This window comes from Schistocerca gregaria, chromosome 2, assembly GCF_023897955.1.
Source record: "Schistocerca gregaria isolate iqSchGreg1 chromosome 2, iqSchGreg1.2, whole genome shotgun sequence".
Classification (NCBI taxonomy): domain Eukaryota; kingdom Metazoa; phylum Arthropoda; class Insecta; order Orthoptera; family Acrididae; genus Schistocerca; species Schistocerca gregaria.
The window spans coordinates 378,949,549-378,966,720 of record NC_064921.1 but is presented as its reverse complement, the minus strand read 5'-3'; the positions used below and the strand labels follow the sequence as shown (position 1 = coordinate 378,966,720).

Here is a 17,172-nt window from a genome sequence, read left to right as displayed (position 1 = left end):
TTCTTCCACAAAATGGCTCTGAGCACTATGGGACTTAATATCTGAGGTCGTCACTCCCCTAGAACTTATAACTACTAAACCTAACTAACCTAAGAACAGCACACACATCCATGCCCGAGGCAGGATTCGAACCTACGACCGTAGCGGTCGCGCGGTTCCAGACTGAAGTGCCTAGATCCGCTCGGGCACACCGGCCGGCTGTTCTTCCTCAATTCGGGTCTTTTTTTTATGGAGCTGAGCATGAGCCTCAAGTTAGTAATGTTGATTAATAGTTTGACCTTCAGGAACTCAATGAAGATACACAATTCCATGAGTATCTTTCAAAAAAATCATCATGGGACTTAATCTTGATTTGCTCATTTGAGCTTTCATCGCTTTCGGTGAAGTTGGACACTTTCAATGCATGGATTAGCTCTTAGTTTCTAGATCATAAGTGTAAAACCAAGATTTGTCACATGTTATTACTGTTTCCAAGAAATTTAGATAGTTTCAATTGTATTCAATGTGTCACTACAAAAATTTTCATGGGCTTCTTTTTGTTCCATCGTGAGAATTTTCGGCTCCAGTTCCGCACACTGTTTTCTCATGTTAAACTTGTTACGTAAAATTTGCCTTGAGCATTGTTTGTCAATTCCTACAGTTTCACTAATCAACTTAATACGCAACCGACGCTCATTTCGAATCAGATTACGTAGGCCTATCTCTTCCAAATTTTCATCTGTTTTTTATGTTCAAGGGTGTCCTTGGCGTGATTCATCTTCGTCAGCTTCTCGGCCATCTTGGAAACCCTTGAACGACTCAAAGAAATGCGCATGTTATAAAAATTTTTGTTTCAGGAAAAGTTATATTTCAGTGAAAGTTTTTCATAAGTTCACGAGAAAGTGAACGACAGTTCCTTGCTCCATTGTTACACTTATTATGTTTCCAGCAAAGCAAAGTAACACCTCTTACAGAAACGAAGACCAAGGCCACGATGATTTGTCTACAGACAACCAGAGATGCCGCATTCGACTGAGAAGGCTTCACACTTTACCGCTTTTGATCATTCATCTGTGGCGTATGCGGACTTAACTCTGTGATGGTATCCTTCCCGTTATTTTATAGCCACACTAATACGCGGTGTGGAGTCACTTCGACGTTGACTGTTACTATACATTTTCATCCTTTTGCAGGTTCAGCTTTTAAAGCGTAAAAAAGAAAGAGTAATAGGATACGTAGAGCAGAGATGAAATGATTCAATACGTAACATTCACGTAACAAATACATATTTTAACATATAAAACAGCTTGTAAAACGACTTGTATATACACTGGCTCGGGATTACAGGTAGCGAGAATCACTGACAATTTAGATACTCTGCAATGTTTAACGGAACACACAAGCATTCTCTTTTCTCGGCTGCGAGATTTTGGAGATGATCTAAGATTTCTTATTCAGGGCCTGTGTTTCATGGGTTAAATTTTTCGCTCCATAATATAGGGTACTGCAATGAGTATTTATGGTGCGTGCGTCTCGATGTATACTCGCAATCACTGTACCGTGTTTTTCTGTGGAAACATCATCATCATCATGATTAATCTTAACACAGAAAAACATCTCTGAAACCTTATTTAGAACTGGGGGATGGGGTCTAAATTTAAGTCAAACAAACATCAAATACGGAAGTGTAGAGCACGTGTTCGTGTGTTTCTGTATATACAAAGTAAAGTCGATGGCTTTCTCGACATGTAAAATGTACCTGTGTCGCTGTAAGTCACAGGTGATGCGATAGACGCAGTGTGTGTCGCCTTGTATCACTATTTTAAAGGAAGAAGATTGTGAAACTTCCTGGCAGATTAAAACTGTGTGCCCGACCGAGACTCGAACTCGGGACCTTTGCCTTTCGCGGGCAAGTGCTCTACCAACTTTTTTTTTTTATCTCATTTTGTTCGCTTTTGTTCGTTGCATCTGCTCGGGGCGGACGTCGTAAGACATCCATTTATGGCCAACTGAGCTACCGAAGCACGACTCACGTCCGGTACTCACAGCTTTACTTCTGCCAGTATCCGTCTCCTACCTTCCAAACTTTACAGAAGCTCTTCTGCGAACCTTGCAGAACTAGCACTACTGAAAGTTTGGAAGGTAACAGACGAGGTACTGGCATAATTAAAGCTGTGAGGACGGGTCGTGAGTAGTCGTGCTTGGGTAACTCAGTTGGTAGAGCACTTGCCCGCGAAAGGCAAAGGTCCCGAGTTCGAGTCTCGGTCGGGCACACAGTTTTAATCTACCAGGAAGTTTCATATCAGCGCACACTCCGCTGCAGAGTGAAAATCTCATTCTGAAGAAGATTGTGTTTAACGTTATGTCAACATCGATGTCATTAGAGACCGATTACAAGCTCGGACTGTGTCAAGGCTGGAGAAGGAAATCAGCCATGCTGTTTCACAGGAACCATCCCGGCATTTTCGTGGAGTGGTTTAAGGAAATCGGGGAAAGCCTAAATCTGGATGGCGGGGCGCGGGTTTGAAGCGTCATCCTCCCGAATGCGAGTCCCGTATGCTAGCCACTGTGGTACCTCACTCGGTGTATCATTTTTTTTTTTTTTGCTTCAGTTCTATGTATGAATTAGTTTCAAGGGCACCTATTTTCTTAGTACGTTATGGTATGAGTCAAATAAAAGTAAGCGAGCTGCAGTGGCTGTGTGACATACTGTGTGTGAAGAACACGAATGTAACTTCAGTGTTGACGACGGCAACACGTGAAATCAGTAAACAAGGGAAGCGCCTTGTATCGGGCAGTCTATTTCTGGACCAGGCGTCTACCGCTCACAACACGAGCTGTGCATAGACTCCTCCTTTATGTTAGAGGATTAAATTGTCCCGATCCTGAGATATGGCATGGCGAGGGAATGATGTCGGTTCAAACTAGGCGATGCTAAGGGAATTAGATTAGCAAATAAGACACTAAAAGTAATAGATGTTAGAATCTGAGCAGCAGAGTTACAGAGTATGACTTGGTTAGAGAGGATTTGAAATGCAGTTTTCCAATAACAAGATAGTTGTTTATGAGAAAGGGAAATTCGTTTGCATCGATATGAATTCAAATATTAAGCAGTCTCTCTTTCTCAAAGTATGATGAATAATTTTGCGGTTAGCGCAGCTTTTAACAACTAAGGAGTAATTAAAATTATCAGCAAGCGTCGTACTGTACATACTATGCTATACATGTACAAGGTTAGCTACCTGTCGGCACGAAATGCATTTTTTTCGACTCTTCAACCTACGTTCAGTTCTAAGAGTCTTCACGAAAACACGTGTAGTGTTAAATGAAACAAACCATTACTCACCCTGGTGAGAGATTTGGCTTGATGTCATGCAGCCCACATAACATAACTGTCGAGCGTTTCCTTCTTCATGACAATTCTCTTCGGCACTCTCCAGGAGGAATGAAGATGTTCCTACAGCGTTTTCTATCGAAAGTGTTTGATCAGAAACAATAGAGCTAGTAGTTGGCTCACCCTGAGTTTCATTTCTGCTCACATGAACCTCTAGCTATGATGACAACGCCGGCTGGTCTGGTCGAGAGGTTCTAGTCGCCTCAGTCTGGAACCGTGGAACCGCTACGGTCGCAGGTTCGAATCCTGCCTCGGACAAGGATGTGTGTGATGTCCTTAGGTTAGTTAGGTTTAAGTCGTTCTAAGTTCTAGGGGACTAATGACCTCAGATGTTAAGTCCCATAGTGCTCAGAGCCATTTGATCCATTTATGATGACAACTTTTGGTGCAGATAACGAGTTGTAGAGCAGAGTAGAGAACTGGCGGAAAGCATAGGCGGCTACCTTCTATGACGAGGGTATTAGGAAGTTGGTAAAACGCTACGACAAATGCCTTACTTGTAAATCGGAGCAGCCACTAGCTAGAGAAGGTGAAACTAACGGTTGCATACATAACGTTTTTGATTTTCACAGTGTTTTCCACTTCGCGATCTATTGGATCCTACTGTCCGAATAGCCCTCGTATAAATGTTCAAATTCTGCGTGAACAAGAGGATTATCACGCGAAAAGAAAGTGCTTGATGCATGCAGGCAAGCTGCGTAATCAACCAGTCGGTTTTCCTTCCGTATCGAGAGCAGCCGAAGAAGATGTGAATGTCCTGGATTTCCCCTGTATTGATGAGACATTAGACAGGTTAGGAAATTGTAAATACTTCACTACCCTTAACGGGAAGAGTGGGTACCGCCAAATACCGACTGCACCACAGGACAGGCCAAAAACAGCGTTTGTAGTTCCCTCCGGTGTATATGAATTTCTGAGAATGCCATTCGGGTTGTGCAATGTGCCAGCCACTTACTTAGAGGACTGAAACCCACAACGTTTCTAGTCTATCTAGATATTATCATTGTTTTTCCAGGACCATAGATGAGCATGTTACCCGGTTAAGAAATTTTTTTCTAGACTAAGAAGTGCTAATTTTAGCTTAATAATAGAAAAATGTTCCTTTGTTGAGAGTCAAGTGCAGTATCTTAAGCGCATTATTAGTTCTGATGGAGTGAAACCCGACCGCCGTCTAATTGAAGCAGTTAGACCCTTCCCTTCCCCTAAGAATGAAAAAGAGTTGCAAAGCTTTCTGGGACTCAGCAATTATTATAGGCATTTTGTAAAGGGCTATGCCAGGATTGTTAAGCTCCTTACCCATCTGTTGAAGAAAAGAAAAAAAAATGCACCCTATCAATGGACCACCGAGTGCGAAGCTGCTGTGCAGCATCTCGGAGATGTTCTAACCAGTTCCTCCTTGTTGATCTATCCCGATTTCGGAAAACCATTCATACTCACATGTGATGCATCTGACTTTGCCATAGGAGCTGTTCTGAGTCAAACTGTTGACGGTGAGGAAAGATCAATTGGTTACGCGTCCTGTCAGCTGAACCAGGCGGAAATCAACTACAATACGACAGAGAAAGAATTACTGGCACTAATGTTCGGAGTTAACTACTTTAGATTCTACCTTCACGCGAGAAAATTTACAATAGTAACAGATCATGGAGCACTTCAGTGTCTATTAAATTTAAAAGACCCTAGCAGCCGTCTCACACGCTGGGTCCTGAAATTGTGTGAGTATGATTACCAAGTGCAGCACAAAGCTGGAGGATTGCACTGGAATGCTGACGCACTTAGTAGAAAGCTGAGAGTAGCTCGAACAGGCAATGTACTAATTGACGAATTAAAAGTATCGCTCCCATCCGGATTTTGTTACAGAGGATGGAATTCTATATCGTGAGACCCCCCCCCCCCCCCTGGGTAAACGTATAGTAATACCAAAAGATTTGCAGTCAAGAATTATTGGACAGTACCATAACAGCATCCAAGCTTGCCATAATGGACGAAGAGCCACAAACGCCCGCATTTCCGCGAAGTACTGGTGGGACAACAGATTTCGAGATGTTGCTAAGTATATAAAAAATTGCCTACCATGTGCCCAAAGAGCACCACCCCCACGATTCAAAATTCCCTTACAATCTCTTCTTGGGGCATCAAAATCTTTTCAGTTCGTCGCTTTAGGCGTGGTCGGGCCACTTCCAGTAAGTACACAAGGAAGTAAATATATTCTATATGTTATTGATGTGGAGTCTAGAAAGCTGTTGTCGGTGGCAGTCGTGGTTGAATTTAAGCTTGGCAATGGTCCTCGCAAACTCTCTCATTATCTATGTCAGTAGGTAGCTTTTCAGAGCCCACTTTTGAGCACAGCATTGGGTCTTCGGTAGGTGCAGGTGGGTTTGTTTGTACCAGGTGCCCTTGTGCACACGTTTGACCTCCCACATCTTGTTCCATTCATCTTTGGCCATGTCTGTAACTACTTACTGGAATGAGATCGTCCGCTGGGATGCATTGTTCTTGCGTGGCAATCATCGTTGTGTCATTAACTGCTCAGTTTTCTCATTACCCACAATCCCAGCATGTCCACAAATGATACTTCTGTTCCGGTGATGTGCATCTCTGATACAGCAGCAGCTATTTAGTATGGTAAATAACGACTCGCTTTGTTCTTACCAGTTGTGATTGACCTTGAAAATGGCCAGAGCGAAGTAGTAGCAAAATCCAAGCTCCTGTTCTCAACACTCGAACGCCAGTGTAAAAAAAAAATGGTGTAAGGGCAACGAATGGTTCGCAATGCAGGGGTCGTAATCAATTGGATAACGGAATGGATTTATGCACCGACCCAATGTAGCTCATATAATATAGTAGTCCAGTTGATGAAATTGCGTGGAAGAAGGGCAGAATGTGTGAAAAGTGACAAACGATGAGGGTAGCTTTGCAGGTTGGCACGCTGCGTGATTGCTGGACCACTGTCGGCGTTACCAGTTGAAGCTGTAGCATTAGCCGCGTGTTCAGACGAAATAGTGGACTTTCTGGTACGCCTATGAAGCAAACGGCTGTGAGCACGTCGTTTTCTCGGAGGGGAGATGTGTAGCTCGTCGTGCTATTGGTTGCTCCACATTCGCGCGACCCCGCAGCCGTAGAGCATCTGATAGGAGGAGCAGCCGGGCGCGTAGGCCGCGGCAGCTGCGTGCGTGTGTGTGATGTGCGGGCGGTGCGTGTGGTCGGTCGGCGGTGATTGAGGAAGCGGCCATGTCGGCCTCTGGCGTGACTCACCGCCATCCCGCGCCGGGAAATGCCTCCCCGCTACTCCTGGCTGGCCCAGCTTGCCTTGCCTTGCCTTCGTTCGCATTCCGTTCACTTCCCACTCCCGCCTCTCATTCGTTGCCGCCCACTGTGGAGAGCAGAATGAACTGGGAGTATCTGTAATGTCGAGCAACGGAGAGAGGTTTAAATCGACACTGACAGTAATAGCGCGAGAAAAGTGGAGAGTGGATAAGCCTTATCAGACAGAAGGGACGTGTGGGTTTCTTGTTTGAGTCATCACTCTTCTGGCCGGTTTGATGTGACTTCCATCCTGCGTCCGTCATGGGTTATTTTACTGCCTGGGTAACAGAATTCATTTACTTCATCTACTTCGTGATCACCAATTATGATGTTAAACTTCCCACTGTTCTCCTTTCTGCTACACATCATTACTTTCTTCTTTTTTCTATTTACTCTTAATCCATATACTGTGCTCATGTTCATTCCATTCAACAGGTTCTGTTATTTTTCTTCACTTTCACTGAAGGTATCAATGTCATCAGCGAGTCTTAACATTTATATTCATTGACTTCTAATTTTAAGCCCACTCCTGTACCTTTCTTTTATTTCCGCCATTGCTTCTTCGACATACAGACTGAATGGAGGAGCGAAAGACTACATCCTCGTCTTACGTCGTACTTAAGCCGAACATTTGGTTCTTAGTTTTTCAGTCTTATTGCTTCCTCTTGGTTCCTGTACATGTTGTATATTACCCGTCTATCCCTATAGCTTATCCATATTTTTCTCAGAATTTCGAACATATGGCACCATTTAACACTGTCGAACGCTTTTTCCACGTCGACGGATCCTATGAACGAGTCTTGATTTTTCTTCATTCTTGATTCCCTTATCAACCACAAAGCCAGAGCTGCCCCTCTGGTGCGTTTACCTTTCCCAAAGCCAAACTGATCGTCATCTAACAGCTCCTCACTTTTCTTTTCAACTTTTCTGTACATTATTCTTGTCAGAACCTTGGGTGCAAGAGCTGTTAACCTAATTGTGTGATACTTCTCGCAGTTGTCGGCACTTTCAATCATGGGAATTATGTGGATAATAATGTTTTTTTCCAAAAGTTTGATGACATATCGCCATTCCCAAATACTCTACACATCGATGTGAACAATCGTTTTGTTGCCGCTTCCCCGAATTATTTTAGGAATTTAAATGGAATGTTATCCATCCCTTCTGCCTTCTTTGATCTCAAGTCTTCCAAAGCTCTTCTAAATTATGATTCCAATACTAGATCCCCTATGGACTCCTGTTTCTTTTTCTATCACTATATCAGATAAGTCCTCCCCATCGCAGAGGCCTCTAACGCACTCTTTTCACCTATCCGCTCTCAGGTCTGCATTTAACAGTCGCCGGCCGCTATGGTCTCGCGGTTCCAGGCGCGCAGTCCGGAACCGTGCGACTGCTACGGTCGCAGGTTCGAATCCTGCCTCGGGCATGGGTGTGTGTGATGTCCTTAGGTTAGTTGGGTTTAAGTAGTTCTAAGTTCTAGGGGACTAATGACCACAGCTGTTGAGTCCCATAGTGCTTAGTGCCATTTGAACCATTTAACAGTCGAATTTCCACTGCGCTCTTAATGTTGTGGCTTTTCCTTTTAATTTCACCGGTGTTTGTTTTGACTTTCTATATTCTGAGTAAGGGACATGTTAGCGGAGCTTAAGCGATGGTAACTAGAAGATAGTGAACTCGACAACGAAAGTAATTATAGAGTGTTGAATGGGTGGCGAGGACGTTAGGTATACTTACATTTAAAAATTAGCACGCTGCAGGAAGCACCAGGCAATGAACTGACTATAAGACTGGACAGCCTCAAACAGTAGCGTGGGAATTACAACTAACGTCACAAATTTTTGTTGTTGTTGTTGTTGTCGTCTTCAGTCCTGAGACTGGTTTGATGCAGCTCTCCATGCTATTTATCTTTCATAATCTATTATTGCAACTTTTCACATTACTCATGAATCGCAAACATATTGTCTTTTGTGTTAGTATACAAGCGTAAGAGCCCCCATTTGCACCTCTCTACAGACGAATATGAGTCGTTAAAGAACGTTTGGAGGATTCTCGATGATCGAGCGGTGTCAGGAATGTAGAAGGATGAACTCTCAGCACAGTGGAGCAACACCCCAGTAGTTTCAAATGAAAAAGTTTGTCGTAACCAGCTTCATTATTTAAGAGCAAGTATTGTTTTCGCGGCAGCATACACTCCTGTTCCCAGTACGAACTAAACGTTCAGATTTGTCAGTGTTTCGTCGTCCGTGACGCGAATGGGCACCATTTTTTTACCATATGTCTCGTCAAAGACTCAGCACAGACTACTCATATTTGTAGATACACTACGTAGAATGTTCTAGTAAATTGCAATCTATAAGTATTACAAATCTAAGTCCTTAAAGGCGTTTTTTGTCTGTATGTGAAGTGTAATCTCAGAAACTACTGTTAGGGAATTTTGTACGGATTTCACTTATAGAAGGGCTGATTCACTAGGAAGGTTTGTGCATAAAATATATTACCGGTACGGCAAACAGTTCATCCGGCCGTAGAACTCTGTCTACTCCTATTCCATAAATAAGTACCACAAATCTGTACAAATCACAAATGTTTAAGATAAACAGTTGTGGGTGGGAATCGAACCGGTGACGCTCATGTCGCAACTAGCGACTGTATGTGCTCCCACACAGAGGACAACGCACAGTACACAGCAATACAATTCCCTTATCTTTGCTTATTCCATCACATATGTTTTCAGAACAGAATTATCGAACACTACGTGCTCCACACCTACACACGAAATCGTTAACAAACCTTCAAACAACGTTTTCAACGACAGTTTTAACTATGATTTACCCTTTCGCTTTCTGACGTTGTTAGTAATATTTTTGGTATTACTAGGTTTATGCGACAGATGATAAAACGGATATAGGTCCTAGCCTCTAGAAAATATGTTTTCAGTCTGTGGATAATCGCCAGGTTAATTCAACACAATACATGCGCTGGTGAACGCACGACTGCGGGAAGTGAAAGCGCAGTTTGAAATTTGATCCTTTTCTTTGTATGTATTGCCGAAACATTGGCGAATCTAAAGGAGAAAGTAAGCGGGACTTGTAATTCCAAGATTGCACAACTACCTACTCCGTCCGCGCGTAAAGCGAGCCACGGGAAGTAATCTCAGCTGGCATGGAAGAAGACACTCTTCCGCAGTAAGAGGCGCCTGGGATCCACCATTCGATTTTCTGCAGTTGGCTGTTCCGTGAACGCCTTCCGCAATCTGCGTCTGCCTTTCCCTCCTTGGCAAGTTCGCGCCATCGCCTCTGTTAGCAATGAAGATACTTTACTTCTTTCAGGAAAAAATAATTTCTTTTAGTCTGTAGTCCCACTTTTTCTTTATTTCGCCTACTGGCTATCCATTTCGGTACACTGTACCATCCTCAGGCCATTCTCTGCACGCTGTCATCACGCTTGCTTCCCGAGTAGGTGTGTTTTCTTTCTTCTTTTTTCCCTAGACATTTCTTGTGTTTTGGCGTCGTCGGCGGCATGTTATTCTGGATTGAGTTCAAATGGTTCAAATGGCTCTGCGGACCATGGGACTTAACATCTGAGGTCATCAGTCCCCTAGACTTAGAACTACTTAAACCTAACTAACCTAAGCACATCACACACATCCGTGCCCGAGGCAGGATTCGAACCTGCGACCGGACTGAAGCGCCTAGAACTGCTCGGCGACAACGGCTGGCTCTGGACTGGGCAATGTTGTTGTACAGAGGGGTCAAATGTCCTTCCTGTCGCCATCTCCCCCTCCCCGAATCACTGAATCTGTATGGTAATACGCGCGCATTTCCGGTTTGGTTAGCAGTGTAGAGACTCGTCGCTGAATTCTGTGATTGAACTAAGAGCCATTCATAAATAACAGTTGCAGTGTCTTTCTAAAGCCTTACCTGACGGACTCACGGCGTTCCTCAGTTTCTCAGCGTTGCTCCTCATGTCGCTTTCATTGCGTACTTTTTTTTTTGCTTTCGTGTGAACGTATTCATTGAGAGGCAGGTATTTGTCTCATATTAACAAGCACTGAAGCGAACAATCTCTTGTCGTTCCTTCAGTGCTGAAAAAGGAAGGAAGGAGGAAAGGAGGATTCTTGTTTAACATCCCGTCGACAACGAGATAATTAGGAACGGAGCACAAGTTCGGATTATGGAAGGAAATCGGCCGTGTGCTTTCAGAGGAACCATCCAGGCATTTGCTTTAATCGATTCAGAGAATTATTTTCTTTTTTTAGTTTAGTCATGTGGAGCTCCAAGGGGCGATTTGTGATAATACATTAACGAAGATAAATTTCTTCGCCAAGAACGCTAATAATAATCTTTATTCTCGATAACCGGTTTCGGTATTTAAAGTTCCCCTTTTTAAAAATCGACAGACAGGTTACTGCATATTTATCAAAGCACCAGTAAAAGTGCTCTTTCTCGTGAATTGGCAGGTACGTAAAAGACTAGAAGACTGATATATTGGCATGTAAAAATTAAGACAAATGTATAGACTTATTCACAACATACATCTGTCTTACGTCACGGCCCACATCTCGTGGTCGTGCGGTAGCGTTCTCGCTTCCCACTCCCGGGTTCCCGGGTTCGATTCCCGGCGGGGTCAGGGATTTTCTGTGCCTCGTGATGGCTGGGTGTTGTGTGATGTCCTTAGGTTAGTTAGGTTTAAGTAGTTCTAAGTTCTAGGGGACTGATGACCAAAGATGTTAACTCCCATAGTGCTCAGAGCCATTTGAACCATCTTACGTCACGCACAACAGAACACAGATTGCAGCCAGGCCGCCGCTAGAGTAATTCTTCTTACAATTCAGACTCATTATGGAGGCAGTACAAAAGTTTTGCGAAAAAACCACACTTCCTCCACCACCCTCTTTCCCCCCTCATAAGATTTTCGAATAACGCCCTAAACAATCTCGTGTTAATTCAAGAAACTTGTAATTAATTTAAAAATCGCCCGTTAATTTCTTCGATTTCCTCGTTTAATTTGGCGTCATGAGGATTCCAGAGACTAGAGGAGTAGTTAGGGTAAGATCCCACAAGGTCCCTGCACCATCTGCGCAAGACTTTACCCAAAAGTCTTCTAGTGCGTCCATGTCATCCATTTGGCTACCCTGCCGACTGCCTCTGTTCATCCCGCTTCATATCGTTCCGCAGCAGTTCACTTGGCTATTTCATCAGTGTGACTGAGATGAGCGTCAACCTCAAGTACTGTACTAAAAATCTTCAGCCAGTTCCCCAGCGCCGGCTGCTGTGACCGAGCGGTTCTAGGCGCTGCAGTCTGGAACCGTACGACCGCTACGGTCGCAGGTTCGAATCCTACCTCGGGCATGGATGTGTGTGATGTCCTTAAGTTAGTTAGGTTTAAGTAGTTCTAAGTTCTAGGGGACTGATGACCTCAGAAGTTAAGTCTCATAATGCTCAGAGCTATTTTTTCCCCAGCGCTCAAGCGCATTATCTCGGATTAGTTCACATGGGAGGCAAAGGTGTTGCGTATATTAAACCAAGTTGTTACTGATTGTCATATGGAGATGTTTTGCATGACCTTGCGTAGTTACAGGGCACAATGACTCTTCACTTATGCGGTGGCGTATCGCTCTTGTAGCAAAGATTTGTCTAAAAGATATCACAGTTAATTTCATTGTTGGGACTGATAAGAGTTGCTGATTGGAGGCTTGCTGCCTCGTGGTGGTAGGTCCGCAGTTGCTCGCTTTAAGGAAATTTGATATTTTTTTTATTTTGTCCGTCTCAGTTGCATGAATATACAACTACCGCTGCAGTGGATACCGATTTCGGGCTGACACACCCTTTCTCAAACGACAGACACACCCTGTTAGCAACCCTAACAAGAAATACAATACTGTGTCAAAAGGCACAGAACGCTCCTGTTCAGAAACTCAAACTGTGTGTGATCAGAGCTGCGAATGCTTGTTACTGGCGGAACATAGCTGTCTACTGCTGTTTTCTAGAACAACCCTTTATTGTTATTTGTGGGACTGAAGAAAGTGGTAGAGTCATGGAAAAAAAGTTCCTGCACATAGTCTCTCGCACACTGATCAACAAACTTGGCTGCGAACCTTATTTCTGCGTTGTTTGTTTTAATTACCACTGCCATGGCTCCGGTTCGAGCATCTTTATTTAGATTTCTCGACTTTGTACTAAACCGTTGAAGGGAAATGGCTAAATGATACAAGCAGAGTGATCACTTGCGTTTTCTTCTTTGCTTCCTACGAAGTATTTGCACTAACGAAAAAGTACGTCATAACATCTAATGCACTATTTATAAGGGCTATGGAAAATCGTTCTCATTGTTATGAGAATCTTGTCACCAGTGTCTGTCAACGTCAAGCTAATTTGATCACGAATCATTGTCGCATCCCATTAACATCTGGTTTCAATACCCCGCAGCTAATTTATTTCGCCTCATCGTCCATTTCGACTACATGTGGTGCTATTCACTCTCGTGGAATCCAGGCTAGTGATCTATGTCTAATGCGGCTCCATTCTTATCCAGTCTGAACTAGTGTTACGTGTCTTTTGACCTCATTGTTGATGGAAAATTAAAGGCTACCCTCTTTACTTTCATCCTTCATTGAAGAAACACCAAGGCGGCAATTGGTGTTACGTCTACTATCTTCTGGGATTTACATCTACATCTACACATTTACTCTCTAAAGCAGTGTACAGAGCATGAGCCATCAATAGCTGATCAAACGAGAACTGCTATGGTTTTCCAGTAAAATTCGTGAAGAAAAAATGGTTCAAATGGCTCTGAGCACTTTGGAACTTAACTGCTGAGGTCATCAGTCCCCTAGAGCTTAGAACTACTTATACCTAACTAACCTAAGGACATCACACACATCCATGCCCGAGGCAGGATTCGAACCTGCGACCGTAGCGGTCGCGCGGTTCCAGACTGTAGCGCCTAGAACCGCTCGGCCACTCCGGTCGGCATTCATGAAGAAAGTAAACGTAATTTTTTGTACTGAGAATGGGCTTTGTCATAAATTGTTGACCTCCTTTGCCCTCAATTGCTAGCTTAATAATACACTGCTTCGGAATTCTATCGAAATTTCATATGCTTTGGAATGTTAGCGAGATGAAAATTTCAGTCCTCTGCTGTGTTTTGGCAAAAGAAGCAAATTTTAACATGGCAACAAGAGAAGTTAAATATTTGACGAAACTGCTGACTGATGGCACATCTGAGAAGAAAAAGAAAATGAATCACAAGTCTCGGAAAAATAAATCATCATCTCTGCTGCAATATTGGTGTTACCCAAGTGTACTTCAGTAATAAATGACCGGGACTGAATCTGGCCAAAGGATTTTACCTCAACGATCCGAACAGTACGAAACCAATTCACAGTCCATAGTATATAATATTTTAGTCCACGAAAGATACTGATGTTCTGTTTTCACGTTAACAGTCAGTTGACAGAATTCTGCAAACTGTATCGACGGCTCTTAAAAATTACATTATCGCATAAAAAATCTGATTACTCGCATATCGCAATAGATAAGGCAGTTTCGCTCATTAGTCACGTGGCAAAACACACTCCTTTTTGCGTGCTATCATTTGTCAAAATCTCCTTTCAGTATCTGAGACCGTTTGTGAGATACTTCGGGTGTTATTAATACTTCATACCGACTTTATAATCAGGATGTGCGATCGAAACTAAGTGCACTACGTACATTATCTCGAGACTGGAGAGAGATGTAGATATTCTCACAAGTTTAAAGAATTATTCAAGATGTTAGCTACATTTCGTTGTAGCAAACTCATAGCGACACCCGTTTTTCATTGCAGGCTATTAGAATTTCTGCAGCATCTTAATTAACTTTGAAATATTTTAATAAGTGTGAGCATTAACGAAAGGATAAACAGTTCATCGTGAAGCTGGTGAATGAGGCTATAAGATACAGTGGAATCGATTTTTTTACGAGTAGTTTCTTTTAATTAGTTTGAGAAAGATTCCAGAGCAACGGGTTGCGCACACTGCCATTCACGTATTCTATCTAGCCTGCTACCTGCCGCGCAGTCCGGCAGGTTCGACATGGGAAATAGCCGTCCCCTTTCCCTGGTAGCAGTAGATAGCCTGTGTAGGGAGAGAGTGGCCATTCTTCTGCCAAACTGCGGGCGGGACTTTTGAATGGCCAGTAGTGGAGTACACACTCACCGAATCAAAAGCACAAGTCAATATGGCGAAATCATTCGTTAAATGCCTTTCTTTACAGCTATAATATACTCAAAGTAGCCTACTACGTACAGCACAGGAAAATTTGATACAGTGACTATAAAAATTATTCGCTAATTGCTTTCATCTCCTTTAAAGTTCGTTTACTAGACATATTGCAATGAAAGTTATGTAAATAAAAAAATAGTGTACAGCATTTGTTTTTTATCGGAAGTGCATAACGCTAAAGATTTAACGTACCTGTTTTACGTCAGATGAATGAAATTACTTGTGACATGCAATAAGTGTGAGACGTATTAGTACTTCTTGTCACGCCTTCAAACTTTTTGCATTTCACAAGTAAACAACTGCTTGCGATTTATATATATATATATATATATACTGAATACCTCTCGTAGATAACAAACGAAAAAGATTACAAAAATCAGGTAATGTTAAATATAGGCTACTGTAATAACGACCAAATATAACAAGAAAACTACCGTATCCCTTCCACCCCACACTTAGTAGGCCTATTAAAAACTTTCTTGAAGAGTACCTACAATTATTTACTACGAATAATGTCTCAGCAACCACAACAGCTGTGGAAAACGTGTCTACAACTTGCCTGCGTCAACAGTGTCAATCATACTGAAACCAAAATAATGCCTAGTGTTCTGATTCGGAACGAAATAAAATTTAACTCTATAAAGTCGAATGAGCATGGCACAACAATTACAGGAACTTTCTGTTTCCAGCAAGGACTGTCAGATACAGGCATCAGAAAAACTTGTGATGCTACCAGTATGCACGCAAACGCTAATTACGTACTAAGAAAGATATACAACTAAATCGAACATGCATGCACAACGCATAACAAGTCTTTCAATAATTGAAATACCTTTTAATCTTTTCCAAAAGTCCTCTGAACTTCAATTCAAGTACGGCGAACATAGGAAGCGCGAGAGACGTTGGGCAGAAGAATGGCGCCAAAGCTGATCAACCAATCACGAGGAACTTCACCTATGGCCACTCACTCCCTATAAAGGCTCTCTAGGTAGCAACAGTTCAGGGTGCCATCTACGAAACTTAAGGCGAACCTTACCCTTTACGAGACGTGTGTTCAGAGAGGTAGGGGAACACCGGAAGAGGGGGCAGCAGGCCAGGCCAGCATCTTGGGTGTGGTGTGGTGTGGTACCGTGGGGGGCGGGGGGAGGGGTAAGCGTAAGCGGAGGTGGAGCCGCACAGCTTGGGCAGTCCGGCTGGCCGTTCCCGGTTCCCCAAGGCCGCGCGCTGCCTGACCTAACCTTTCCCTGGCTCCGCTCAGCTGCTGCAAATGCCAGACGCACACGGCACACCGCCTTAATATAACCATCGCCCCGACAGTAATGTGTCGGTCTTATCGCTCCTTAAAGCACCACCGGCACACGTTTTATATCTACGATATCGCTCTCTTACGGCACCGATACACCGGCGGTAATCCGCGCGATTTGTTACGCCAGTCTCCAGAAACTGCAGCCCCAATAGCTGACGTCTCTCTGCCAATTTGTTTCGCTAAACTTACCTCTAAGAGTGGCAGCAGAAGGCGGAGAATATTTACAGCAGTACTGCAATTTGTCGAGACAGTAATAGTCTGAGCAATGTAAAAGGTCACAAGTAATTACTTCATACATTCATGTATGCACACCGACGGGAAAAAAAAACTTGCAACACCAAGGAGGCGTTGTGCGACATAAACGAAAGTTTTTACGCTTGTTTCTAAACTTGAAAGATGATCTCCATTTCAGTTTCGCGCCAGTCATTTACGAGTGGCACTAGTATCTCCAGGTTGCTTCAGATACATGCTGTTGATGTTAGTCAACGACGCCTTTGAGGCGAGAAAGACGACATTATCAACACTTCACTGAGTTTGAACTAGGTCGTTTAATAGGGCTACGAGAAGCTGGATATTCCTTCTACAGTACTGCAGGAATGTTGCCACTGTACACGACTGCTGGCGCTGGTGGTCCCGAAAATGCACGGTAGTAAGAAGCCCAGGATCTGGACGGCCGCCTGGCACTGCCCAGTTCGAAGACAATCGAGTTCGGCATATGGCTTTGGAGCAGCAGTTGGCACCAAACTGATACAACGAACCGTTACATATCGGTCACTTCAAGTACATCTCCAGCCCAGGCGTCCTGTAGCGTGCATTCCACTGACCCCAAACCACCACCATTAGCGGTTTCAGTGATGTCAAACGAGAGCTCATTGAGGGCCTGGGCGGAGGTTGTGTTTTTCGACGAATGATGAGGTTAGGAGG

At 43.5% G+C, this 17,172-nt stretch overlaps 1 protein-coding gene across 1 annotated transcript in view; it reads left to right on the top strand.

Moving 5' to 3' along the window:
* Window positions 1–17,172, top strand: part of LOC126320482 (uncharacterized) — a 224,399-nt gene that overhangs the window by 92,063 nt on the left and 115,164 nt on the right. The window lies entirely within an intron of this gene.